We start from the raw sequence: 27,615 nt of genomic DNA, 5'->3' as shown, positions 1-27,615 counted from the left end.
CAATCGGTGACTCATTGTCATATTTATCCTGTTGACGCAACCCTAACAGTATGTTGAAGAGAGGGAAAGACTGAAGTGTTGGATTGAGGTTGGAGAGGTTTGGACGGGGGATTTTTATTTATTTATCTGTTATTTTACCAGGTAAGTTGACTGAGAACACGTTCTCATTTGCAGCAACGACCTGGGGAATAGTTACAGGGGAGAGGAGGGGGATGAATGAGCCAATTGTAAACTGGGGATTATTAGGTGACCGTGATGGTTTGAGGGTCAGATTGGGAATTTAGCCAGGACACCGGGGTTAACACCCCTACTACTCTTACGATAAGTGCCATGGGATCTTTAATGACCTCAGAGAGTCAGGACACCCGTTTAACGTCCCATCCGAGAGACGGCACCCTACACAGGGCAGTGTCCCCAATCACTGCCCTGGGGCATTGGGATATTTTTTAGACCAGTGCCTCCTACTGGCCCTCCAACACCACTTCCAGCAGCATCTGGTCTCCCATCCAAGGACTGACCAGGACCAACCCTGCTTAGCTTCAGAAGCAAGCCAGCAGTAGGATGCAGGGTGGTATACTGCTAGTGAGGAAATAACAATAATGAGGGAGTTTTTTTTAGAAGTTAGTAGGGCTCTTTCTTTTCTTTTTTTCTCAGAAGTACTGAGTTAGGTAGGAGGATTGGCACAAACAGATCTGGGACCAGGCTATAGCTTATGCTTTCCCTGACACAACAACACTATATACTTACTGGAGCTTAATGCCTCTAACAGATCTGGGACCAGGCTATAGCTTATGCTTTCCCTGACATAACAACACTATATACTTACTGGAGCTTAATGCCTCTAACAGATCTGGGACCAGGCCTCTTGCCACATGGGAAGACCCATATAATCCAGCATGTGTCAAACAGCTGGCAACTGGGTTCCCACTAGATAGCACAGTCACAAAGTCAAGATTGGCTAAATTGTAAAATTCATGAAAACAAAAATGTGATTTAAAAAAAAATTTAAGGTAAGGCATAAGGGTAGCAGTGTGGTTATGGTTAGGTTTAAAATAATATTTTAAGAAGATAAATTGTAGAAGTAGGTGGTGTTTATGACTTTGTGGCTGTGGTAACTAGTGACGACCTGGCAACGGCTATCTATCTGCATTAACTGTACTGAATGTGTCTCAGGAAGTCTGACATCTGGCTGCTCTGTCCAATGGCGAGCACTATCCTCTGTCAGGAAGTCTGACATCTGGCTGCTCTGTCCAATGGCGAGCACTATCCTCTCTCAGGAAGTCTGACATCTGGCTGCTCTGTCCAATGGCGAGCACTATCCTCTCTCAGGAAGTCTGACATCTGGCTGCTCTGTCCAATGGCGAGCACTATCCTCTCTCAGGAAGTCTGACATCTGGCTGCTCTGTCCAATGGCGAGCACTATCCTCTTTCAGGAAGTCTGACATCTGGCTGCTCTGTCCAATGGCGAGCACTATCCTCTTTCAGGAAGTCTGACATCTGGCTGCTCTGTCCAATGGCGAGCACTATCCTCTCTCAGGAAGTCTGACATCTGGCTGCTCTGTCCAATGGCGAGCACTATCCTCTCTCAGGAAGCTCAGTTTGATATACAACGCTTCTGTATCTAGCATTTAACCGTACAAATAGAATTATGTTCAACATAATATTTCCAGTCAGATAATGACATGCACATGTAGGCCTGTATTCTAGTAAAACTCTTGTCTGTAAAAGCTCTCAGTTATGAGAGACCCATTTCTGAAAAGATCAATGAAGTGAAGTGAACGGAAGACAATGAATTCACTTGTTTCAACTGAACACATGATGAGAGACGTTAGTGTTGACTATACTGTTACAAGTCTATGGGCCATGGTCTAAAGTAGTGCACTATATAGGGAATAGGGTTCTATAGGGCTCTGGTCTAAAGTAGTGCACTGTATATAGGGAATAGGGTTCTATAGGGCCCTGGTCTAAAGTAGTGCACTGTATTTAAGGAATAGGGTTCTATAGGGCTCTGGTCTAAAGTAGTGCACTATATAGGGAATAGAGTGCCAGTGGGGACACAACCGTGTGTCTGTAGCTGCCATTCTGACCTCTCCATCTCCTCTTAGACAACCTCCAGGGGCGTCAAAAACCCCCAAGCAGTAGAGAGAAATAAAAAGTATAAGGAGATGGAGAAACAAGAGATGAGACCGTCTCCACCTGGAGGAGGAGGAGGAGGGCTGAAGGTTAGTCCTGGTATTTTCAACACAGTGAACACAGATTATGTAATGTCACAGTCTGCCTGCAACTTCAAGAGATGAGACCGTCTCCACCTGGAGGAGGAGGAGGAGGAGGGCTGAAGGTTAGTCCTGGTATTTTCAACACAGTGAACACAGATTATGTCATGTCACAGTCTGCCTGCAACTTCAAGAGGTGAGTCTCTTAACGAATCGGCACACCTTTGAGAAAGGCAAGATGGCCTAACCTTGTATTCTTTGCTGGCTTATAGATATTATATAAAATAAAATTAATGAATCATATACAGTGGGGAGAACAAGTATTGGACACACTGCCGATTTTGCAGGTTTTCCTACTTACAAAGCATGTAGAGGTCTGTAATTTTTATCATAGGTACACTTAAACTGTGAGAGACGGAATCTAAAACAAAAATCCAGAAAATCACATTGTATGATTTTTAAGTAATTAATTAGCATTTTATTGAATGACATAAGTATTTGATACATCAGAAAAGCAGAACTTAATATTTGGTACAGAAACCTTTGTTTGCCAATTAGAGATCATACGTTTCCTTGACCAGGTTTGCACACACTGCAGCAGGGATTTTGGCCCACTCCTCCATACAGACCTTATCCAGATCCTTCAGGTTTCGGGGCTGTCGCTGGGCAATACGGACTTTCAGCTCCCTCCAAAGATTTTCTATTGGGTTCAGGTCTGGAGACTGGCTAGGCCACTCCAGGACCTTGAGATGCTTCTTACGGAGCCACTCCTTAGTTGCCCTGGCTGTGTGTTTCGGGTCGTTGTCATGCTGGAAGACCCAGCCACGACCCATCTTCAATGCTCTTACTGAGGGAAGGAGGTTGTTGGCCAAGATTTCGCGATACATGGCCCCATCCATCCTCCCCTCAATACGGTGCAGTCGTCCTGTCCCCTTTGCAGAAAAGCATCCCCAAAGAATGATGTTTCCACCTCCATGCTTCACGGTTGGGATGGTGTTCTTGGGGTTGTACTCATCCTTCTTCCTCCAAAACACGGCAAGTGGAGTTTAGACCAATAAGCTCTATTTTTGTCTCATCAGACCACATGACCTTCTCCCATCCCTCCTCTGGATCATCCAGATGGTCATTGGCAAACTTCAGACGGGCCTGGACATGCGCTGGCTTGAGCAGGGGGACCTTGCGTGCGCTGCAATATTTTAATCAATGACGGCGTAGTGTGTTACAAATGGTTTTCTTTGAGACTGTGGTCCCAGCTTCAGGTCATTGACCAGGTCCTGCCTTGTAGTTCTGGGCTGATCCCTCACCTTCCTCATGATCATTGATGCCCCACGAGGTGAGATCTTGCATGGAGCCCCAGACCGAGGGTGATTGACCGTCATCTTGAACTTCTTCCATTTTCTAATAACTGCGCCAACAGTTGTTGCCATCTCACCAAGCTGCTTGCCTATTGTCCTGTAGCCCATCCCAGCCTTGTGCAGGTCTACAATTTTATGCCTGATGTCCTTACACAGATCTCTGGTCTTGGCCATTGTGGAGAGGTTGAAGTCTGTTTGATTGAGTGTGTGGACAGGTGTCTTTTATACAGGTAATGAGTGGAGAACAGGAGGCTTCTTAAAGAAAAACTAACAGGTCTGTGAGAGTTGGAATTCTTACTAGTTGGTAGGTGATCAAATACTTATGCAATAAAATGCAAATAAATTACTCAAATCATACAATGTGATTTTCTGGATTTTTGTTTTGGATTCTGTCTCTCACAGTTGAAGTGTACCAATGATACAAATTACAGACCTCTACATGCTTTGTAAGTAGGAAACACTGCCGATTTTGCAGGTTATCAAATACTTGTTCTCCCCACTTGTAGGTAATTTGTTTTGAGTTAGAACAGTTAAATGATGCAGCCTGAAACATAAAGGCTTTTTAATGTCTCCGACTACATGAATGGCTGGATCTGGTTTATGTAGGCCACATATCACCCACTTGTTGTTGGAATGTTTCCTGTTTCTCTCAACAGGTCATTTATTTGTCTGAGTACACTTTTCCCCTTTGAGGAGATGAGCTGTGTCTATTCCAATCCTTTAATACCAGTTTTTCTTCTGTTTTGTAATGGCAGGTAGGCTAAAGATGGACATGGAGAGATCCTGGAAGTCTCAATCTAGACTGAGGTTCAGCTAACAACATGAAGAGTGTTGGTACCAGTTGACTTGAAAAGGCTTTTTTGGGGTGTTGGCCCTTCTACTACATTTTTAAAATATTTTTAAATGCAAGCTTATTTTTTTAGAGGGGATTGTTTGCCAGGCTTCGACACTGGTAAATGAATAAAGATTCTACTGCCCAATGTTGGCAGTGTGAATCACAGGACATGCCTCCCTTAATGCCAAGATATACAACAGAATATGCAAGCCAGCCAATGGAGCTTTGGAACAGACAGGGTGGCATAGCTATGAATAGAATATACACACTCAGAGGAAATATGCTCACACTACATCTATAAACTGTACCAGGCATCTTGCCTCTCTCTTTGTCCTCTCTCCTCACGCTCCTCCTTTTTTCTCTCAGCCATTTCAACTTGGCCAGCTTTAACACCATGGTGCTTACTTCTTCTGAGGAATATTCTCATTATTGTGACCTATTTACTGTATAGTACATTTTCCTTCTAAAATGATTTTATGCAACAAAGTCCTTTTAATGTTCAAAATAGGCCTAGATGATTCAAATGACGTTTTCTATTGTAGATCAGTGTGAAAAGAACTACATTTCCCATAGCTACTGATGAACCACGTGAATGTTTTAGAGTTCATGCACCAGCACTATTCAGTTTACTTTTCTATTGTAGATCAGTGTGAAAAGAACTACATTTCCCATAGCTACTGATGAACCACGTGATGTTTTAGAGTTCATGCACCAGCACTATTCAGTTTACTTTTCTATTGTAGATCAGTGTGAAAAGAACTACATTTCCCATAGCTACTGATGAACCACGTGATGTTTTAGAGTTCATGCACCAGCACTATTTGTTTGTATGTATCTACTCGGATTTTTAAAATACAAACTAACTTTCTGTTTTGTCTGCTTGGACTCAAGAGACAAGTATAGTCGCGTTAATCTTTTTTTGCAAGCAGTCGTGTTCTTTCGATGAATGTATTTGCAATTTGAACGGTATAATATAATTTTGATGAATGCATTTATGTTTTAAAAAGACAACTACATTTTGAAAATCCATGTACTGTTTTGCAACAGCTCTCTCTGTTTTATGGACGCTGTTTTGACAACCTTGTTCCAAAAAAACCGAATGGTTTAGACCGTTGTTCCCTGATTTAAATAGTTTAAGAGTACAGGTGCCATGAGGGACAGAAATGCTGACAGCACCTGGTTTCCCAGGCAGTCTCCCATCCAAGGACTAACCAGGCCTGACCTTGCTTAGCTTCCGAGACCGGGCGTATTGTATTGTAATGTGTATATGATGCACGTAAACACTTCACTGTACCGTTTACACCCTGTATCCTGTGCACGTGACAAATAAACGTTGATGATGATTAACTCACCATTCATATCAGCTGTCATAGTCAATATAATGACTAACCTGTAACCCGTCACATTGACTCGTTATTGTGTTACTTTTTAAAATGTTCTTAAAACTGCATTGTTGGTTAAGGAATTGTATGTAAAAATATTACGGTAAAGTTGTATTCGGCGCATGTGACAAATATAATTGTATTAGATTAATTGGGTGACTGACTTGACCACCACTGTCGAGGCATCATTGACATAGATTTACTTAAACGCAAAATCCATCATGATTCTGATAAAAGAACCACCCGGTTAACTTGGTCTACTTTTCCTTTACAATGGCAGAGGGTGCACCTTTCCTGGAGGTACTGCAATACCAGGTCGATGCGTGGAGTGGACGGCGCAAGCCCCTATTCCATCTCCCTATTCCAAAAATCAATTTAATATATGGTCCCCAGATAGGGGACGTATCAGATATTAAACTGATAAGAACAGACTTTTTTCTTTTGGAAAAGTTTTATTGATACATTTCCTTTAAAAACAGCTCATACATTTTTTACATCATTGATACACATAAAAACGGCAACAAAGCATAAAACACAGCATTTGAAAGTTACATTTAAATTTGTTAAAAAGTACATGTTGTTAAAACCAATGAAAACAACCATGGATAAAAGTACTTTCCTTGTAAAAACATCAAATCTGTAAAAGCCATTTAAAATGTGTACTAATGATCTAACAAAGGTAAAACATTTTTAAGACATGAAAAACCATGTTAAAAAGTCACTTTGTTAAAAGGCTGTCTTCAGTCCCTTGTACAGGAGGGGGGTGAGTCTTTATCAAGCTCACCTCATCCTGCTCTTCTGAATAGATCATCGTCCCGTCCTTCGGGGCCCAGAGGAGATCCCTCCCCTAGGCGCATCGCCCTAGGCGCCGCAGCGCTGTCAGGCCGTGGCCGCCGGGACCTAGGGTGTTGTGGGGGACCCTTCGCCTGGGGTCGAGGCCCCCTTCCTTCCGTACCACCCCAGGGCTTCCGTGGCTACCATGGCCACTGCCTGGGGGGGTGGTCTCTACGTTTTTTGCTACCAGCAGGTTACGGGAGGACCACAGTGCTTCCTTCAGGCACGTGAGGGTGGGCCAGAGCTTGGTGAAGGCCTTCGATGGAATGGGCCTTCGGCCCACCCCATACAGCACGAGCTGAGGTGTTAGGTCCTCCCCTGCTGGCAGACACGAGGTGATCAGGGGGCCTGCTTCCTTCCACAGGTCCCTGGCGGCTCTGCACTCCCAGAGCATGTGCCTCACCGACTCTTCTTGGCCGCAGCCTGGTCGGGGGCACGCGGATGTCCTCGCCATGCCCCGTGAGTGCATAACGGCCCTGACCGGGAGGATCTCGTGGGCGACCATCCAGGACAGGTCCCGATGCCGATTCAGGAGAGCAGGATGGGCCACGTTGCGCCAAACCGTTGTGGGCTCACCTATAGCGAGCCCGCGCACTGGACACACTGGTTCCCGATCCTGCACAAGAGAGAGAAGAGAGCGGTGTTTTGTTAAAACCGTGACTGTTTCTTTTTCCAGTTTAAAATGTCTTAAAAACTTCTGGAGCTGGACGTAGTGCGGGGGTAGCAGGAAAGAGACTGGGGCTCGCAGGTCGACTGGGATCAGCCTCAGAGTCCTGAGGTAAGATCCCAGCCAGAACCGTGCGAGGGCCTGGGTCTTGTTGTTGACCGGGGAGGTGGCAAGAGTCAGATGTAACGCTGTGTAGCGGCTGCCCAGGAACAAGTAGAGGTCAGGCAAGCCTTTCCCCCCCTTGGACCTGGGCCTCTTGACCACCTCCCTCCTCAGCCTCTCCCACTTGCATCCCCACAGGAAGTAAAACAGCGTCCGCTCCAGGTCTAAAATGCTCCTTCGAGGGGGGATAAAAACAGAACTGATTAATAAAAGCACAGGTAAAATCACAGCTTTAATGATTAAAACCTTGCCCTCAAAAGTCAGCTGTCGTAGTCCCCAAAAACCCAGTCTCTGTCTTACCGTCCCCAGGATTCCGCTCCAGTTACCGCTCCCTCCTCCCCCCCGGTCAAACTTTACCCCCAGTACCCTTATGTCCGTCAGTTTAACTGTCAGAGGTAGTCTGGTCAAGTCTGGGTCTGCCCACGGTCCGAAGAATTGGGCCTCTGTCTTGTCTCTGTTCAGTCTCGCCCCAGAGGCTCGTCCGTACCAGTCAGTCCTGACAAATAAACGTTGATGATGATGATTAACTCACCATTCATATCAGCTGTCATAGTCAATATAATGACTAACCTGTAACCCCTCACATACACTCGTTATTGTGTTACTTTTTAGAATTTTCTTAAAACTGCATTGTTGGTTAAGGAATTGTAAGTGAAATATTACGGTAAAATTGTATTCGGCGCATGTGACAAATACAATTTTCTTAGATTCATTGGGTGACTGACTTGACCACCACTGTCGAGGCATCATTGACATAGATTTACTTAAACGCAATATCCATCATGATTCTGATAAAAGAACCATCCGCTTAACTTGGTCTACTTTTCCTTTACAACGGCAGAGGGTGCACCTTTCCTGGAGATACTGCAATACCAGGTCGATGCGTGGAGTGGACGGCGCAAGCCCCTATTCCATCTCCCTATTCCAAAAAACAATTTAATATATGGTCCCCAATTAGGGGACATATCAGATATTAAACTGATAAGAACAGACTTTTTTTTTTTTTTTTGGAAAAGTTTTATTGATACATTTCCTTTAAAAACAGCTCATACATTTTTTACATCATTGATACACATAAAAACGGCAACAAAGCATAAAACACAGCATTTGAAAGTTACATTTAAATTTGTTAAAAAGTACATGTTGTTAAAACCAATGAAAACAACCATGGATAAAAGTACTTTCCTTGTAAAAACATCAAATCTGTAAAAGCCATTTAAAATGTGTACTAATGATCTAACAAAGGTAAAACATTTTTAAGACATGAAAAACCATGTTAAAAAGTCACTTTGTTAAAAGGCTGTCTTCAGTCCCTTGTACAGGAGGGGGGGTGAGTCTTTATCAAGCTCACCTCATCCTGCTCTTCTGAATAGATCATCGTCCCGTCCTTCGGGGCCCAGAGGAGATCCCTCCCCTAGGCGCATCGCCCTAGGCGCCGCAGCGCTGTCAGGCCGTGGCCGCCGGGACCTAGGGTGTTGTGGGGGACCCTTCGCCTGGGGTCGAGGCCCCCTTCCTTCCGTACCACCCCAGGGCTTCCGTGGCTACCATGGCCACTGCCTGGGGGGTGGTCTCTACGTTTTTCGCTACCAGCAGGTTACGGGAGGACCACAGTGCTTCCTTCAGGCACGTGAGGGTGGGCCAGAGCTTGGTGAAGGCCTTCGATGGAATGGGCCTTCGGCCCACCCCATACAGCACGAGCTGAGGTGTTAGGTCCTCCCCTGCTGGCAGACACGAGGTGATCAGGGGGCCTGCTTCCTTCCACAGGTCCCTGGCGGCTCTGCACTCCCAGAGCATGTGCCTCACCGACTCTTCTTGGCCGCAGCCTGGTCGGGGGCACGCGGATGTCCTCGCCATGCCCCGTGAGTGCATAACGGCCCTGACCGGGAGGATCTCGTGGGCGACCATCCAGGACAGGTCCCGATGCCGATTCAGGAGAGCAGGATGGGCCACGTTGCGCCAAACCGTTGTGGGCTCACCTATAGCGAGCCCGCGCACTGGACACACTGGTTCCCGATCCTGCACAAGAGAGAGAAGAGAGCGGTGTTTTGTTAAAACCGTGACTGTTTCTTTTTCCAGTTTAAAATGTCTTAAAAACTTCTGGAGCTGGACGTAGTGCGGGGGTAGCAGGAAAGAGACTGGGGCTCGCAGGTCGACTGGGATCAGCCTCAGAGTCCTGAGGTAAGATCCCAGCCAGAACCGTGCGAGGGCCTGGGTCTTGTTGTTGACCGGGGAGGTGGCAAGAGTCAGATGTAACGCTGTGTAGCGGCTGCCCAGGAACAAGTAGAGGTCAGGCAAGCCTTTCCCCCCCTTGGACCTGGGCCTCTTGACCACCTCCCTCCTCAGCCTCTCCCACTTGCATCCCCACAGGAAGTAAAACAGCGTCCGCTCCAGGTCTAAAATGCTCCTTCGAGGGGGGATAAAAACAGAACTGATTAATAAAAGCACAGGTAAAATCACAGCTTTAATGATTAAAACCTTGCCCTCAAAAGTCAGCTGTCGTAGTCCCCAAAAACCCAGTCTCTGTCTTACCGTCCCCAGGATTCCGCTCCAGTTACCGCTCCCTCCTCCCCCCCGGTCAAACTTTACCCCCAGTACCCTTATGTCCGTCAGTTTAACTGTCAGAGGTAGTCTGGTCAAGTCTGGGTCTGCCCACGGTCCGAAGAATTGGGCCTCTGTCTTGTCTCTGTTCAGTCTCGCCCCAGAGGCTCGTCCGTACCAGTCAGTCCTGACAAATAAACGTTGATGATGATGATTAACTCACCATTCATATCAGCTGTCATAGTCAATATAATGACTAACCTGTAACCCCTCACATACACTCGTTATTGTGTTACTTTTTAGAATTTTCTTAAAACTGCATTGTTGGTTAAGGAATTGTAAGTGAAATATTACGGTAAAATTGTATTCGGCGCATGTGACAAATACAATTTTCTTAGATTCATTGGGTGACTGACTTGACCACCACTGTCGAGGCATCATTGACATAGATTTACTTAAACGCAATATCCATCATGATTCTGATAAAAGAACCATCCGCTTAACTTGGTCTACTTTTCCTTTACAACGGCAGAGGGTGCACCTTTCCTGGAGATACTGCAATACCAGGTCGATGCGTGGAGTGGACGGCGCAAGCCCCTATTCCATCTCCCTATTCCAAAAAACAATTTAATATATGGTCCCCAATTAGGGGACATATCAGATATTAAACTGATAAGAACAGACTTTTTTTTTCTTTTGGAAAAGTTTTATTGATACATTTCCTTTAAAAACAGCTCATACATTTTTTACATCATTGATACACATAAAAACGGCAACAAAGCATAAAACACAGCATTTGAAAGTTACATTTAAATTTGTTAAAAAGTACATGTTGTTAAAACCAATGAAAACAACCATGGATAAAAGTACTTTCCTTGTAAAAACATCAAATCTGTAAAAGCCATTTAAAATGTGTACTAATGATCTAACAAAGGTAAAACATTTTTAAGACATGAAAAACCATGTTAAAAAGTCACTTTGTTAAAAGGCTGTCTTCAGTCCCTTGTACAGGAGGGGGGGTGAGTCTTTATCAAGCTCACCTCATCCTGCTCTTCTGAATAGATCATCGTCCCGTCCTTCGGGGCCCAGAGGAGATCCCTCCCCTAGGCGCATCGCCCTAGGCGCCGCAGCGCTGTCAGGCCGTGGCCGCCGGGACCTAGGGTGTTGTGGGGGACCCTTCGCCTGGGGTCGAGGCCCCCTTCCTTCCGTACCACCCCAGGGCTTCCGTGGCTACCATGGCCACTGCCTGGGGGGTGGTCTCTACGTTTTTCGCTACCAGCAGGTTACGGGAGGACCACAGTGCTTCCTTCAGGCACGTGAGGGTGGGCCAGAGCTTGGTGAAGGCCTTCGATGGAATGGGCCTTCGGCCCACCCCATACAGCACGAGCTGAGGTGTTAGGTCCTCCCCTGCTGGCAGACACGAGGTGATCAGGGGGCCTGCTTCCTTCCACAGGTCCCTGGCGGCTCTGCACTCCCAGAGCATGTGCCTCACCGACTCTTCTTGGCCGCAGCCTGGTCGGGGGCACGCGGATGTCCTCGCCATGCCCCGTGAGTGCATAACGGCCCTGACCGGGAGGATCTCGTGGGCGACCATCCAGGACAGGTCCCGATGCCGATTCAGGAGAGCAGGATGGGCCACGTTGCGCCAAACCGTTGTGGGCTCACCTATAGCGAGCCCGCGCACTGGACACACTGGTTCCCGATCCTGCACAAGAGAGAGAAGAGAGCGGTGTTTTGTTAAAACCGTGACTGTTTCTTTTTCCAGTTTAAAATGTCTTAAAAACTTCTGGAGCTGGACGTAGTGCGGGGGTAGCAGGAAAGAGACTGGGGCTCGCAGGTCGACTGGGATCAGCCTCAGAGTCCTGAGGTAAGATCCCAGCCAGAACCGTGCGAGGGCCTGGGTCTTGTTGTTGACCGGGGAGGTGGCAAGAGTCAGATGTAACGCTGTGTAGCGGCTGCCCAGGAACAAGTAGAGGTCAGGCAAGCCTTTCCCCCCCTTGGACCTGGGCCTCTTGACCACCTCCCTCCTCAGCCTCTCCCACTTGCATCCCCACAGGAAGTAAAACAGCGTCCGCTCCAGGTCTAAAATGCTCCTTCGAGGGGGGATAAAAACAGAACTGATTAATAAAAGCACAGGTAAAATCACAGCTTTAATGATTAAAACCTTGCCCTCAAAAGTCAGCTGTCGTAGTCCCCAAAAACCCAGTCTCTGTCTTACCGTCCCCAGGATTCCGCTCCAGTTACCGCTCCCTCCTCCCCCCCGGTCAAACTTTACCCCCAGTACCCTTATGTCCGTCAGTTTAACTGTCAGAGGTAGTCTGGTCAAGTCTGGGTCTGCCCACGGTCCGAAGAATTGGGCCTCTGTCTTGTCTCTGTTCAGTCTCGCCCCAGAGGCTCGTCCGTACCAGTCAGTCCTGACAAATAAACGTTGATGATGATGATTAACTCACCATTCATATCAGCTGTCATAGTCAATATAATGACTAACCTGTAACCCCTCACATACACTCGTTATTGTGTTACTTTTTAGAATTTTCTTAAAACTGCATTGTTGGTTAAGGAATTGTAAGTGAAATATTACGGTAAAATTGTATTCGGCGCATGTGACAAATACAATTTTCTTAGATTCATTGGGTGACTGACTTGACCACCACTGTCGAGGCATCATTGACATAGATTTACTTAAACGCAATATCCATCATGATTCTGATAAAAGAACCATCCGCTTAACTTGGTCTACTTTTCCTTTACAACGGCAGAGGGTGCACCTTTCCTGGAGATACTGCAATACCAGGTCGATGCGTGGAGTGGACGGCGCAAGCCCCTATTCCATCTCCCTATTCCAAAAAACAATTTAATATATGGTCCCCAATTAGGGGACATATCAGATATTAAACTGATAAGAACAGACTTTTTCTTTTGGAAAAGTTTTATTGATACATTTCCTTTAAAAACAGCTCATACATTTTTTACATCATTGATACACATAAAAACGGCAACAAAGCATAAAACACAGCATTTGAAAGTTACATTTAAATTTGTTAAAAAGTACATGTTGTTAAAACCAATGAAAACAACCATGGATAAAAGTACTTTCCTTGTAAAAACATCAAATCTGTAAAAGCCATTTAAAATGTGTACTAATGATCTAACAAAGGTAAAACATTTTTAAGACATGAAAAACCATGTTAAAAAGTCACTTTGTTAAAAGGCTGTCTTCAGTCCCTTGTACAGGAGGGGGGGTGAGTCTTTATCAAGCTCACCTCATCCTGCTCTTCTGAATAGATCATCGTCCCGTCCTTCGGGGCCCAGAGGAGATCCCTCCCCTAGGCGCATCGCCCTAGGCGCCGCAGCGCTGTCAGGCCGTGGCCGCCGGGACCTAGGGTGTTGTGGGGGACCCTTCGCCTGGGGTCGAGGCCCCCTTCCTTCCGTACCACCCCAGGGCTTCCGTGGCTACCATGGCCACTGCCTGGGGGGTGGTCTCTACGTTTTTCGCTACCAGCAGGTTACGGGAGGACCACAGTGCTTCCTTCAGGCACGTGAGGGTGGGCCAGAGCTTGGTGAAGGCCTTCGATGGAATGGGCCTTCGGCCCACCCCATACAGCACGAGCTGAGGTGTTAGGTCCTCCCCTGCTGGCAGACACGAGGTGATCAGGGGGCCTGCTTCCTTCCACAGGTCCCTGGCGGCTCTGCACTCCCAGAGCATGTGCCTCACCGACTCTTCTTGGCCGCAGCCTGGTCGGGGGCACGCGGATGTCCTCGCCATGCCCCGTGAGTGCATAACGGCCCTGACCGGGAGGATCTCGTGGGCGACCATCCAGGACAGGTCCCGATGCCGATTCAGGAGAGCAGGATGGGCCACGTTGCGCCAAACCGTTGTGGGCTCACCTATAGCGAGCCCGCGCACTGGACACACTGGTTCCCGATCCTGCACAAGAGAGAGAAGAGAGCGGTGTTTTGTTAAAACCGTGACTGTTTCTTTTTCCAGTTTAAAATGTCTTAAAAACTTCTGGAGCTGGACGTAGTGCGGGGGTAGCAGGAAAGAGACTGGGGCTCGCAGGTCGACTGGGATCAGCCTCAGAGTCCTGAGGTAAGATCCCAGCCAGAACCGTGCGAGGGCCTGGGTCTTGTTGTTGACCGGGGAGGTGGCAAGAGTCAGATGTAACGCTGTGTAGCGGCTGCCCAGGAACAAGTAGAGGTCAGGCAAGCCTTTCCCCCCCTTGGACCTGGGCCTCTTGACCACCTCCCTCCTCAGCCTCTCCCACTTGCATCCCCACAGGAAGTAAAACAGCGTCCGCTCCAGGTCTAAAATGCTCCTTCGAGGGGGGATAAAAACAGAACTGATTAATAAAAGCACAGGTAAAATCACAGCTTTAATGATTAAAACCTTGCCCTCAAAAGTCAGCTGTCGTAGTCCCCAAAAACCCAGTCTCTGTCTTACCGTCCCCAGGATTCCGCTCCAGTTACCGCTCCCTCCTCCCCCCCGGTCAAACTTTACCCCCAGTACCCTTATGTCCGTCAGTTTAACTGTCAGAGGTAGTCTGGTCAAGTCTGGGTCTGCCCACGGTCCGAAGAATTGGGCCTCTGTCTTGTCTCTGTTCAGTCTCGCCCCAGAGGCTCGTCCGTACCAGTCAGTCCTGACAAATAAACGTTGATGATGATGATTAACTCACCATTCATATCAGCTGTCATAGTCAATATAATGACTAACCTGTAACCCCTCACATACACTCGTTATTGTGTTACTTTTTAGAATTTTCTTAAAACTGCATTGTTGGTTAAGGAATTGTAAGTGAAATATTACGGTAAAATTGTATTCGGCGCATGTGACAAATACAATTTTCTTAGATTCATTGGGTGACTGACTTGACCACCACTGTCGAGGCATCATTGACATAGATTTACTTAAACGCAATATCCATCATGATTCTGATAAAAGAACCATCCGCTTAACTTGGTCTACTTTTCCTTTACAACGGCAGAGGGTGCACCTTTCCTGGAGATACTGCAATACCAGGTCGATGCGTGGAGTGGACGGCGCAAGCCCCTATTCCATCTCCCTATTCCAAAAAACAATTTAATATATGGTCCCCAATTAGGGGACATATCAGATATTAAACTGATAAGAACAGACACTACACTTGATCTTAGCCAAAAGGCCGAGAAGCGATACCGCAATGTTTTCGGGAGGAAGGTGCCGTTCTCAGACACGTCAAATCCGGTAACGGTTACACCTAAATGAGCTCTGTACACTTTACAACAAATATCAAAGATGATGCTATTTTTAAAAAATGGGGGCATAGACTGGGATTTGATCAATGTCGGGAAACGACACTTTTCACTGTTACAATGTAACACATTGGAAGGTTCCAAAGTGACGTGGACATCCGCCCTCCAATCGGAAACGAGACAAATCCTTATTGAGTTAAAACCAGATTTACAGCTAAATTGGAATAAGAATCTATCAAATAGGGGTGGGAAAAACAATTTGTAGATAATAAAACTGACATAACATGTTATCTTTTATAAACTGCCTCTTGAAGCGTTGATGCCACAAGGAACTAAAATAATTGTCCACTTGGTGGCGCCCGACTTCCACCGACCGTCGCCTTGTTCAAGCTGTACTATGTGTTCAATCAAAATGCATTTTAATGTTGAACCACTCGACTTCAATTCCAACGTCATCAACGCAAAAATAGGCTATATATATATATTTTTTAAAAATCTGTCTATAGAGCCTTGCATGATAAGGCCATTGTGAGGAGGCCTTTATAAAGTTGTCCTCCTAAATTACTAGAGGCCCGAATTCAAAGATGTCCATGCCACTGGACCGCAGCGTTGTTATTTGTCACATGCGCCGAATAAAACTTTACCGTAATATTTTACTTACAATTCCTTAACCAACAATGCAGTTTTAAGAACATTTTAGAAAGTAACACAATAACAATAACGAGTCAATGTGACGGGTTACAGGTTAGTCATTATATTGACTATGACAGCTGATATGAATGGTGAGTTGATCATCACATCAACGTTTATTTGTCACGTGCACAGGATACGTAAACGGTTCCTCTTCCTTAATTCTCCCGCCCCCCCCCCCTGTATCTCTCACCAAACTAGAATGAGATTCACTTTCTATGATCTCTCTCTCTCTGCTCTGATAGACATGAGCCTGCAACTCTCATCTCTCCAGCGTTGCACTTCATCATGTTTCCTCTTATAGAATCACAGCCACGCGAAGGGTTCTGGAGGAGCTGCAGCACGCATGAGAAATTTAAATAAATATGCCAAAGTTATAGAGTTACTGCTGTCTGTTCAGAAATACATTTAATAATTCAGAATAGCCTTCTACACTATGACAACGCCTAAACTTCAGCCACAGAGGATAAATGGCTTATTTTCAATAATAGCCTATTAGAGTGTAGCCCAATACAAGGCATAGTCTACAGTCGGTATGCAGACAAAACTGGCCTTTCGCAATATTTAAAATGCCTACAATCGCGGAAAAACACAGGTCGGAAAGCAAATGGTTCTTGCTAAAAAGAGAATAATCTAATTTGTCAGCTGTTACCAAAATATTTGATCAACTTCCAACTTTTACAAAGTACAAAGTAAAACAGGAGAGTGGCGTTTGGCACGAGCGCATAGGCCATCACCAGCGAGTGAGATGCGCATCTTTGGGTGAATCAGTGAAACTGAAAGCAATTTCCTCCTCATATTGTAGCCTAATGTGTCTCCACACAACTAGACATTGGCTATTGATGGATTCAAGAAGAGGTCGTTTTCATTGATCTCGGATTCTCAGTTTGTCATTTCGCTCATTTCTGAGGGATCATGGTGCTTTCAAGATGACTGGGAACTCCGGAAAAAAACGAGGTCGAATCATGACGTCAGTGATCTTTAGGTCGGAAAGTCGGAGCGCTAGAAAGAGGCCAGAGTTCCCCAACTCGAATTCCTAGTAGGATGACCTTTCAAGACGAATTTTCCCAGTCGGAGCTCGTTTTTTTCCAGATTTCCCAGTTTTCGTGAACGCCTTGAAGTCGGAGATTTCCCAGCTCCGAGTTCCCAGTTGTTTTGAACGTGATATTAAAAAAGATTATGCCAAAGTCTCCAGTCATGTAAAATGACGTAGAACTACATGAAATGTGTTCATAAAAGGCCAAACATTTCCCTGAACCTAGCGGTGTCTAGGGATATGATTCTCGTTTGGGTGTGAGTTTCAGGTTCAGATTGTGGGTTCAGATTGTGGACTTCAGAAAACAGCAGGGGGAGCACCCCCCTATCCACATCGACAGGACAGCTAAGTTCCTCGGCGTACACATCACAGACAAACTGAAATTGTCCACCCACACAGACAGTGTGGTGAAGAAGGCGCAACAGCGCCTCTTCAACCTCAGGAGACTGAAGAAATTTGTCTTGTCTCCTACAACCCTCACAAACTTTTACAGATGCACAATTGAGAGCATCCTGTCGGGGGCTGCATCACCGCCTGGTACGGCAACTGCTCCACCCACAACCTTAAGGCCCTCCAGAGGGTAGTGAGGTCTGCACAACGCATCACCGGGGGCAAACCACCTGCCCTCCAGGACACCAACAGCACCTGATGTCACAGTAAGGCCAAAAAGATCATCAAGGACAACAACCACCCGAGCCACTGCCTGTTCACCCCGCTATCATCCAGAAGGCGAGGTCAGTACATGTGCATCAACGCAGGGACCGAGAGACTGAAAAACAGCTTCTATCTCAAGGCCATCAGACTGTTAAACAGTCACCACTAGCCGGCCTCCACCCAGTACCCTGCCCTGAACCTTAGTCACTGTTACTAGCCGGCTTCCCCCTGGTTCCTCAACCCTGCACCTTATAGGCTGCTGCCCTGGAGTCATTGAACACGGGTCACTTTAATGATGTTTACATACTGTTTTACCCAGTTTATACAGTGCTTTGCAAAAGTATAAAGACCCCTTGGATTTCTTTACATTTTATGTGTTACTGTAACGGGATTCTTCCGTCGAAATAGAGGCGGACTAAAACGCAGCGTGGTTGAAGTTCATAGTTCTTTAATAAGAGAAACTATACGTGAACAAACTACAAAACAATAAACGTGAAAACCCGAAAACAGTCCCGTGTGGCACAAATACTGACACAGGAGACAACCATCCACAAAACACCCAAAGAATATGGCTGTCTAAATATGGTTCCCAATCAGAGACAACGATAAACACCTGCCTCTGATTGAGAACCACTCTAGGCAACCATAGACTTACCTAGAATACTATACTAAACACAATCCCATAAACTACAAACCACATAAATCACCCATGTCACACCCTGACCTAACCAAAATAATTAAGAAAACAAAGATAACTAAGGCCAGGGCGTGACAGTTACAAAGTGTGATTCAAATTTCTATAAATATATATATATTTTTTGGTCAACAATCTAATTAAAAATACTCTGTAATGTTAAACTGGAAGAAAAGCTACATTTAAAAAAAAGATTCATTCAAATGAAATAACAAAAATATAAAAGTATTACATAAGTATTCCACTCCCAGAATCAATAGTTTGTAGAATTACCTTTAGCAGCGATTACAGCCTCGTGTCTTCTTGGGTATGATGCTACAAGCTTGGCACACCTGTATTTGGGGAGTTTCTCCCATTATTCCCGGCAGATTCTCTCAAGCTCTGTCAAGGTGGATGGGGAGTGTTGCTGCACAGCTATTTTCAGGTCTCTCCAGAAATGTTAGATTATACTCAAATCCGGGCTCTGGCTGGGCCACTCAAGGACATTCAGAGACTTGTCCCGAAGCCACTCCTGCATTGTCTTGGCTGTGTGCTTAGGGTGGTTGTCCTGTTGGAAGGTGAATCTTAAACCCAGTCTGAGGTCCTGAGCTCTCCGGAGCAGGTTTTCATTAAGGATCTCTCTGTACTTTGCTCCGTTCATCTTTCCTTCAATCCTGACTAATCTCCCAGTCCCCGCTGCCAATTGAAGTTTGAGTAGATAATAGCTTGACTAGCGGTAATTATTTCTCTGTCTCTCGCGTTTCCACGGTGTATTTCTTTGTTTACCGCGTGTTCCGGTAAAACATCACAAAAATAAAGCAGAGAAATGGTTTGAACGTAATACGTTAGAAGTAAAAGCGTTCCCTTTGCTGAATCCTATTTTGTGCTTGGAAGCAAAATTTCCATACAAATAGGATTAGCTTAGCACTAGATGCTGCAGCTAACAAAGGAACGGCAGCCATTTTGTTTTCTTGTGTAAAAGAATTGGCAAATACCTGATTGACCATTCTTTTCATGTTTTCGAGCCAGCAGTCTCTGTGAATGAGCAACTTCCCTCCTCTTTGAAGTCGTGCAATACCTTAGTTGAGATGAAATTCTCTTGCCCCTCGGACACTTCCGCAAGCACTGCGGCAGTCTCAGCAAGAAAAACATCGATGCTTTTTATGATACATTTTCCACTTTGTGGGGGACTGTCACCCCTTTCAATGACACTAATGGCGTCAGTCCAGCAACTGACCCGATGACTACCACTGGTGAAACACTTTGCAATATCACAGACAGATACAGTGCCTTGCGAAAGTATTTGGCCCCCTTGAACTTTGCAACCTTTTACCACATTTCAGGCTTCAAACATAAAGATATAAAACTGTATTTTTTTGTGAAGAATCAACAACAAGTGGGACACAATCATGAAGTGGAACGACATTTATTGGATATTTCAAACTTTTTTAACATTTCAAAAACTGAAAAATTGGGCGATGGGCCATGGTCTAAAGTAGTGCACTATATATAGGGAATAGGGTTCTATAGGGCTCTGGTCTAAAGTAGTGCACTATATATAGGGAATAGGGTTCTATAGGGCCCTGGTCTAAAGTAGTGCACTATATATAGGGAATAGGGTTCTATAGGGCCCTGGTCTAAAGTAGTGAACTATATAGGGAATAGGGTTCTATAGGGCCCTGGTCTAAAGTAGTGCACTGTATATAGGGAATAGGGTTCTATAGGGCCCTGGTCTAAAGTAGTGCACTATATATAGGGAATAGGGTTCTATAGGGCTCTGGTCTAAAGTAGTGCACTGTATATAGGGAATAGGGTTCTATAGGGCCCTGGTCTAAAGTAGTGCACTATATAGGGAATAGAGTGCCAGTGGGGACACAGCCGTGTGTCTGTAGCTGCCATTCTGACCTCTCCATCTCCTCTTAGACAACCTCCAGGGGCGTCAAAAACCCCCAAGCAGTTGAGAGAAATAAAAAGAATAAGGAGATGAAGAAACAAGAGATGAGACCGTCTCCACCTGGAGGAGGAGGAGGAGGGCTGAAGGTTAGTCCTGGTATTTTCAACACAGTGAACACAGATTATGTCATGTCACAGTCTGCCTGCAACTTCAAGAGATGAGTCTCAACGAATCGGCACACCTTTGAGAAAGGCAAGATGGCCTAACCTTGTATTCTTTGCTGGCTTATAGATATTATATAAAATAAAATGAATGAATCATATACAGTGGGGAGAACAAGTATTTGATACACTGACGATTTTGCAGGTTTTCCTACTTACAAAGCATGTAGAGGTCTGTAATTTTTATCATAGGTACACTTAAACTGTGAGAGACGGAATCTAAAACAAAAATCCAGAAAATCACATTGTATGATTTTTTAAAGTAATTCATTTGCATTTTATTGCATGACATAAGTATTTGATACATCAGAAAAGCAGAACTTAATATTTGGTACAGAAACCTTTGTTTGCCAATTGGAGATCATATGTTTCCTGTAGTTCTTGACCAGGTTTGCACACACTACAGCAGGGATTTTGGCCCACTCCTCCATACAGACCTTCTCCAGATCCTTCAGGTTTCGGGGCTGTCGCTGGGCAATACGGACGTTCAGCTCCCTCCAAATATTTTCTATTGGGTTCAGGTCTGGAGACTGGCTAGGCCACTCCAGAACCTTGAGATGCTTCTTACGGAGCGACTCCTTAGTTGCCCTGGCTGTGTGTTTCGGGTCGTTGTCATGCTGGAAGACCCAGCCACGACCCATCTTCAATGCTCTTACTGAGGGAAGGAGGCTGTTGGTCAAGATCTCGAGATACATGGCCCCATCCATCCTCCCCTTAATATGGTGCAGTCGTCCTGTCCCCTTTGCAGAAAAGCATCCCCAAAGAATGATATTTCCACCTCCATGCTTCACGGTTGGGATGGTGTTCTTGGGGTTGTACTCATCCTTCTTCTTCCTCCAAACACGGCGAGTGGAGTTTAGACCAAAAAGCTCTATTTTTGTCTCATCAGACCACATGACCTTCTCCCATTCCTCCTCTGGATCATCCAGATGGTCATTGGCAAACTTCAGACGGGCCTGGACATGCGCTGGCTTGAGCAGGGGGACCTTGCGTGCGCTGCAGGATTTTAATCCATGACGGCGTAGTGTGTTACTAATGGTTTGCTTTGAGACTGTGGTCCCAGCTCTCTTCAGGTCATTGACCAGGTCCTGCCGTGTAATTCTGGGCTGATCCCTCACCTTCCTCATGGTCATCGATGCCCCACCTGTTTGCATGGAGCCCCAGACCGAGGGTGATTGACCGTCATCTTGAACTTTCTAATAATTGCGCCAACAGTTGTTGCCATCTCACCAAGCTGCTTGCCTATTGTCCTGTAGCCCATCCCAGCCTTGTGCAGGTCTACAATTTTATGCCTGATGTTCTTACACAGATCTCTGGTCTTGGCCATTGTGGAGAGGTTGGAGTCTGTTTGATTGAGTGTGTGGACAGGTGTCTTTTATACAGGTAACAAGTTCAAACAGGTGCAGTTAATTCAGGTGATGAGTGGAGAACAGGAGAGCTTCTTAAAGAAAAACTAACAGGTCTGCGAGAGCTGGAATTCTTACTGGTTGGTAGGTGATCAAATACTTATGCAATAAAATGCAAATTAATTACTCAAAAATCATACAATGTGATTTTCTTGATTTTTGTTTTGGATTCTGTCTCTCACAGTTGAAGTGTACCAATGATACAAATTACAGACCTCTACATGCTTTGTAAGTAGGAAACACTGCCGATTTTGCAGGTTATCAAATACTTGTTCTCCCCACTTGTAGGTAATTTGTTTTGAGTTAGAACAGTTAAATGATGCAGCCCGAAACATAAAGGCTTTTTAATGTCTCCGACTACATGAATGGCTGGATCTGGTTTATGTAGGCCACATATCACCCACTTGTTGTTGGAATGTTTCCTGTTTCTCTCAACAGGTCATTTATTTGTCTGAGTACACTTTTCCCCTTTGAGGAGATGAGCTGTGTCTATTCCAATCCTTTAATACCAGGTTTTCTTCTGTTTTGTAATGGCAGGTAGGCTAAAGATGGACATGGAGAGATCCTGGAAGTCTCAATCTAGACTGAGGTTCAGCTAACAACATGAAGAGTGTTGGTACCAGTTGACTTGAAAAGGCTTTTTTTGGGTGTTGGCCCTTCTACTACATTTTTTTAGAGGGGATTGTTTGCCAGGCTTCGACACTGGTAAATAAATAAAGATTCTACTGCCCAATGTTGGCAGTGTGAATGACAGGACATGCCTCCCTTAATGCCAAGATATACAACAGAATATGCAAGCCAGCCAATGGAGCTTTGGAACAGACAGGCTGGCATAGCTATGAATAGAATATACACACTCAGAGGAAATATGCTCACACTACATCTATAAACTGTACCAGGCATCTTGCAGCGTACTCTCTCTTTGCCCTCTCTCCTCTCCTCCTTCTTTCTCTCAGCCATTTCAACTTGGCCAACTTTAACACCATGGTGCTTTCTTCTTCTGAGGAATGTTCTCTACGTATATACTGTACTCTATATCATTGACTGTATCCTTATGTAATACATGTATCACTAGCCACTTTAACTATGCCACTTTGTTTACATACTCATCTCATATGTATATACTGTACTCGATACAATCTACTGTATCTGCCTATGCTGCTCTGTACCATCACTCATTCATATATCCTTATGTACATATTCTTTATCCCCTCACACTGTGTACAAGACAGTAGTTTTGGAACTGTTAGTTAGATTACTTGTTGGTTATTACTGCATTGTCGGAACTAGAAGCACAAGCATTTCGCTACACTCGCATTAACATCTGCTAACCATGTGTATGTGACAAATAAAATTTGATTTGATTTGATTTGATTTGGATTTTCATTATTGTGACCTATTTACTGTATAGTACATTTTCCTTCTAAAATGATTTTATGCAACAAAGTCCTTTTAATGTTCAAAATAGGCCTAGATGATTCAAATGACGTTTTCTATTGTAGATCAGTGTGAAAAGAACTACATTTCCCATAGCTACTGATGAACCACGTGAATGTTTTAGAGTTCATGCACCAGCACAATTCAGTTGACATTTCTATTGTAGATCAGTGTGAAAAGAACTACATTTCCCATAGCTACCTACTGATGAACCACGTGAATGTTTTAGAGTTCATGCACCAGCACAATTCAGTTGACATTTCACTTTAGTGTTTGATTTTCATGTCTGTGCAATATAAGTTATTTGCTACACATTGGTTTCTATCGGTTTGTAATGTATGAAGAAAATGCTTTATTTAAATGAGATAGGTTTTCACAACTCAAATTTCCTAATGAAAGTGTTTATGCATGTCACGAGTCCGACCGAAGGTGGCTCCCCTTCCCGTTCGGGTGGTCATCGTCACTGGTCTACTAGCTGCCACTGATTTCTTTCCTCCCCCTCCTTGTCTGTTTATGGGCATCCCCTGTTTTAGTTTGTTGTAATTAGTTGGGCATCCCCTGTTTTAGTTTGTTGTAATTAGTTGGGCATCCCCTGTTTTAATTGGTTGTAATTAGTTGGGCATCCCCTGTTTTAGTTTGTTGTAATTAGTTGGGCATCCCCTGTTTTAATTGGTTGTAATTAGTTGGGCATCCCCTGTTTTAGTTTGTTGTAATTAGTTGGGCATCCCCTGTTTTAGTTTGTTGTAATTAGTTGGGCATCCCCTGTTTTAATTGGTTGTAATTAGTTGGGCATCCCCTGTTTTAATTGGTTGTAATTAGTTGGGCATCCCTTGTTTTAGTTGGTTGTAATTAGTTGGGCATCCTCTGTTTTAATTGGTTGTAATTAGTTGGGCATCCCCTGTTTTAGTTGGTTGTAATTAGTTGGGCTTTATTGGTCAGCCGGCCCGCCCGTTTCTCTGTGCGTGATTGATTATTGTAACCCTGGTGTTTGTTATTGTCGAACGTGTTGGTTTATGTTTGTGTATAGTGCTGGACTGTTTCGTTCCCCGTGTCTGGGGCATTTTGTTTTGAGCACCCAGTGTTTAGTGGGGTGGCCGTGTGTGCATTAAAGGAGCACTATATTGAACTCTCTGTTTTCCTGCGCCTGACTTCCCACTCACGACACCCAGTACCTTTTCATTTCAACCTGTTGAGTAATATTGTTGACATGACAATGTTCCAAACATACACCGGCGTCACAATGTTCTTTCTTGGGTATGCAGTCTGTTGTCACGATGGTAATAGGACCGCGGTTAATAGAACCGCCATTATTCACCAGGTTTCGGTCAATTCCATTTCAGTTCAGGAAGTACACTGAACTACAATTATCTGCAATGCTTTTCAATTAGGATTTTTTTTTATTTTAAATGTACTTTCTGAATTGAAATGGAATTGACCCCAACCCTGTCATCTACTGGGGCTTACCTGTACACGATGAGAACTCTGCAGATCTCAGAAGGAAATGGAAAGCGAGCCTGAACGAACAGGTGTTCTCGTGCACTTGGACGTATTGAATTTATACCTGCCTTTTTATACTCGACTTTTTTTTTCTTCCTATACCCACCTAGGGCTTCAAGGGCTCTTGCCATTTTGCAAGGCATGAAGTCGCGCCAATGTCATTTTGTTGAAATAAAGTTGTCAGTTGTTGTTTTTGACCTTTTCTGTGTTTTTTTGTTGTAAAAATTGATCAGTTGCTTTGCTTCCACCTTGGAATGTACAGTACCTCCATGTGACGATCTCTTATCACTGTAGGTGGTAGTAGTGAATTGTCATTGGCATCAGTACTGCAAATAACCTCGAGGTCAGTAATGGATCATTGAACCTTTTAATTAACTAGGCACGTCCGTTAAGAACAAATTCTTATTTACAATGACGGCCTACTCCGGCCAAACCCGGACGACTCTGGGCCAATTGTACACCGCCCTATGGGACTCCCAATCACGGCCGGTTGTGATACAGCCCAGGATTGAACCAGGGTCTGTAGTGATGCCTCTAGCACTGAGATGCAGTGCCTTAGACCGCTGCACATGACAATATATTTATACAAATATGTAAAATAAACAATTTGTCACATACACTGGAAAGGTGCAGTTTACAGGTTCAGCCATAGTACAGCACCCCTGGAGCAAATTAGGGTTAAGTGCCTTCCTTGCGCAAGGGCACCGCCTCTTCAACCTCAGGAGGCTGAAGAAATTCGGCTTGTCACCAAAAGCACTCACAAACTTCTACAGATGCACAATCGAGAGCATCCTGGCGGGCTGTATCACCGCCTGGTACGGCAACTGCTCCGCCCACAACCGTAAGGCTCTCCAGAGGGTAGTGAGGTCTGCACAACGCATCACCGGGGGCAAACTACCTGCCCTCCAGGACACCTACACCACCCGATGTCACAGGAAGGCCATAAAGATCATCAAGGACATCAACCACCCGAGCCACTGCCTGTTCACCCCGCTATCATCCAGAAGGCGAGGTCAGTACAGGTGCATCAAAGCTGGGACCGAGAGACTGAAAAACAGCTTCTATCTCAAGGCTATCAGACTGTTAAACAGCCACCACTAACATTGAGTGGCTGCTGCCAACACACTGACACTGACTCAACTCCAGCCACTTTAATAATGGGATTGATGGGAAATGATGTAAATATATCACTAGCCACTTTAAACAATGCTACCTTATATAATGTTACTTACCCTACATTATTCATCTCATAGGCATACGTATATACTGTACTCTATATCATCGACTGTATCCTTATGTAATACATGTATCACTAGCCACTTTAACTATGCCACTTTGTTTACATACTCATCTCATATGTATATACTGTACTCGATACAATCTACTGTATCTGCCTATGCTGCTCTGTACCATCACTCATTCATATATCCTTATGTACATATTCTTTATCCCCTCACACTGTGTACAAGACAGTAGTTTTGGAATTGTTAGTTAGATTACTTGTTGGTTATTACTGCATTGTCGGAACTAGAAGCACAAGCATTTCGCTACACTCGCATTAACATCTGCTAACCATGTGTATGTGACAAATAAAATTTGATTTGATTTGATTTGATTAACAGATTATTCACCTTGTCGGCTCGGGTATTCAAACCGTCAACCTTTCGGTTACTGGCACAATACTCTAACCACTAGGCTACCTGCCACCCTTTATGATGGACACACAAATCAGAGTTAGTCACGTACAGATATATATGAAAAAGATATGCTTGTTTCTAGCTCCAAAAGTGCAGTACTACACATATAAACCAAAAAGTAATAGAAAGAATTTAAGAAATATCAGAACGAGCAAAGTCATAGTCTGGAATATACAGTGTGCGTACACTACTTGTCAAAAGTTTTAGAACACCTACTCATTCAAGGGTTTTTCTATATTTGGACTCTTTTCTACATTGTATAATAATAGTGAAGACATCAGAACTATGAAATAACACATATGGAATCATGTAGTAACCAAAAAGTTGTTAAACAAATCATGATTCCATATGTGTTCTTTCATAGTTTTGATGTCTTCACTATTATTTTGGTTACTACCTGAATGCCAACCGTCACGTCTGGAGGAAACCTGGCACCATCCCTACGGTGAAGCATGGTAGTGGCAGCATCACGCTGTGGGGATGTTTTTCACTGGCATGGACTGGGAGACTAGTCAGGATCGAGGGAAAGATGAGTGGAATAAAGTACTGAGAGATCCTTGATGAAAACCTGCTCCAGAGCGCTCAGGAGCTCAGACTGGGGCGAAGGTTCACCTTCCAACAGGACAACAACCCTAAGCACACAGCCAAGACAATGCAGGAGTGGCTTTGGGACAAGTCTCTGAATGTCCTTGAGTGGCCCAGACAGAACCCGGACTTGAACCCGATCGAACATCTCTGGAGAGACATGAAAATAACTGTGCAGCGACGCTCCCCATCCAACCTGACAGAGCTTGAGAGGATCTGCAGAGAAGAATGGGAGAAACTCCCCAAATACAGGTGTGCCAAGCTTGTAGCGTCATACCCAAGAAGACTCGAGGCTGTAATCGCTGACGAAGGTGCTTCAACAAAGTACCGAGTAAAGGGTCTGAATACTTATGGAAATTGGATTTTTCAGTTGTATTTTTATGCATTGGCAAAAATGTTGAAAAACCTGTTTTTACTTTGTCATTATGGGGTATTGTGATGTCATTATGGGGTATTGTGATGTCATTATGGGTTATGGGTATTGTGTGTAGATTGATGAGAGGGAAAAATGTTTTAATCCATTTTAGAATAAGGCTGTAAGGTAACAAAATGTTGAAAATGTCAAAGGGTCTGAATACTTTCCGAATGCACTGTGTGTGTGTGTGTGTGT

At 44.7% G+C, this 27,615-nt stretch overlaps 1 non-coding gene and 4 pseudogenes across 1 annotated transcript; all 5 read right to left on the bottom strand.

Moving 5' to 3' along the window:
- Window positions 1–6,063: 6,063 nt before the first annotated feature.
- Window positions 6,064–6,239, bottom strand: LOC139383818 (U2 spliceosomal RNA; annotated as a pseudogene).
- A 2,048-nt stretch (window positions 6,240–8,287) lies between these two features.
- LOC139383842 (U2 spliceosomal RNA) lies at window positions 8,288–8,468 on the bottom strand (annotated as a pseudogene).
- Window positions 8,469–10,516: 2,048 nt separating this feature from the next.
- LOC139383835 (U2 spliceosomal RNA) lies at window positions 10,517–10,695 on the bottom strand (annotated as a pseudogene).
- Window positions 10,696–12,743: 2,048 nt separating this feature from the next.
- Window positions 12,744–12,918, bottom strand: LOC139383851 (U2 spliceosomal RNA; annotated as a pseudogene).
- A 2,048-nt stretch (window positions 12,919–14,966) lies between these two features.
- LOC139383758 (U2 spliceosomal RNA) lies at window positions 14,967–15,157 on the bottom strand. The gene has a single exon (XR_011628784.1). It is a non-coding gene; the product is annotated as a U2 spliceosomal RNA (small nuclear RNA).
- Between the last annotated feature and the right edge of the window lie 12,458 nt (window positions 15,158–27,615).

This window comes from Oncorhynchus clarkii, chromosome 2, assembly GCF_045791955.1.
Source record: "Oncorhynchus clarkii lewisi isolate Uvic-CL-2024 chromosome 2, UVic_Ocla_1.0, whole genome shotgun sequence".
Taxonomy (NCBI): Eukaryota; Metazoa; Chordata; class Actinopteri; order Salmoniformes; family Salmonidae; genus Oncorhynchus; species Oncorhynchus clarkii.
This window is presented reverse-complemented; position numbering and strand designations above follow the sequence as displayed.